Raw genomic sequence first — 1,980 nt, forward strand, 5'->3', positions numbered from 1 at the left:
GTATCTTATAATTTTTATTTGTACAATTTCAGCGTGGACTAGCAGTAAAAATATGACTCAATGACTTAAAAGATATTCAAACAACGGAACAAATTGAAGATATGTTACAAACATTTTGTAACATTGGCAAGCCATTTATAATTGTATGGGATGTTTACTATACCTACTTAAAATTATTTAAAAATTTAAATGTATCTTATAATTTTTATTTGTACAATTTCAGCCTGGAATAAATGTAAAAATATGACTTAATGACTTAAAAGACATTCAAACAACTGAACAAATTGAAGATATGTTTCAAAAATTTTGTAATTGGCAAGCCATTTATAATTGTATGGAATGTTTACTATACCTACTTAAATTTATTTAAAAATTAAAATGTATCTTATAATTTTTATTTGTACAATTTCATTCAGAATAGCTGTAAAAATATGACTCAATGACTTAAAAGACATTCAAACAACGGAACAAATTGAAGATGTTTCAAACATTTTGTAACATTTTTTTATTTGTACAATTTCAGCCTGGAATAAATGTAAAAATATGACTTAATGACTTAAAAGACATTCAAACAACTGAACAAATTGAAGATATGTTTCAAACATTTTTTAACATTTGCAAGCCATTTATAATTGTATAGGATGTTTACTATACCTACTTAAAATTATTTAAAAATTTATATGTATCTTATAATTTTTATTTGTACAATTTCATTCAGAATTGCTGTAAAAATATGACTCAATGACTTAAAAGACATTCAAACAACGGAACAAATTGAAGATATGTTTCTAACATTTTGTAATTGGCAAGCCATTTATAATTGTATGGAATGTTTACTATACCTACTTAAATTTATTTAAAAATTAAAATGTATCTTATAATTTTTATTTGTACAATTTCATTCAGAATAGCTGTAAAAATATGACTCAATGACTTAAAAGACATTCAAACAACGGAACAAATTGAAGATGTTTCAAACATTTTGTAACATTTTTTTATTTGTACAATTTCAGCCTGGGAATAAATGTTAAAATATGATTTAATGACTTAAAAGACATTCAAACAACGGAACAAATTGAAGATATGTTTCAAATATTTTGTAACATTTTTTTTATTTGTACAATTTCAGCCTGGAATAAATGTAAAAATATGATTTAATGACTTAAAAGACATTCAAACAACTGAACAAATTGAAGATATGTTTCAAACATTTTTTAACATTGGCAAGCCATTTATAATGTATGGGATGTTTACTATACTACATAAAATTATTTAAAAATTTAAATGTATCTTATAATTTTTATTTGTACAATTTCAGCGTGGACTAGCAGTAAAAATATGACTCAATGACTTAAAAGATATTCAAACAACGGAACAAATTGAAGATATGTTACAAACATTTTGTAACATTGGCAAGCCATTTATAATTGTATGGGATGTTTACTATACCTACTTAAAATTATTTAAAAATTTATATGTATCTTATAATTTTTATTTGTACAATTTCAGCCTGGAATAAATGTAAAAATATGACTTAATGACTTAAAAGACATTCAAACAACTGAACTAATTGAAGATCTGTATCAAACATTTTGTAATTGGCAAGCCATTTATAATTGTATGGGATGTTTACTATACCTACTTAAAATTATTTAAAAATTTAAATGTATCTTATAATTTTTATTTGTACAATTTCAGCGTGGAATAGCTGTAAAAATATGACTCAATGACTTAAAAGACATTCAAACAACGGAACAAATTGAAGATGTTTCAAACATTTTGTAACATTTTTTTATTTGTACAATTTCAGCCTGGAATAAATGTAAAAATATGACTTAATGACTTAAAAGACATTCAAACAACTGAACAAATTGAAGATATGTTTCAAACATTTTTTAACATTGGCAAGCCATTTATAATTGTATGGGATGTTTACTATACCTACATAAAATTATTTAAAAATTTAAATGTATCTTATAT

This window comes from Acyrthosiphon pisum, chromosome A2 (genome assembly GCF_005508785.2).
Source record: "Acyrthosiphon pisum isolate AL4f chromosome A2, pea_aphid_22Mar2018_4r6ur, whole genome shotgun sequence".
NCBI lineage: Eukaryota > Metazoa > Arthropoda > Insecta > Hemiptera > Aphididae > Acyrthosiphon > Acyrthosiphon pisum.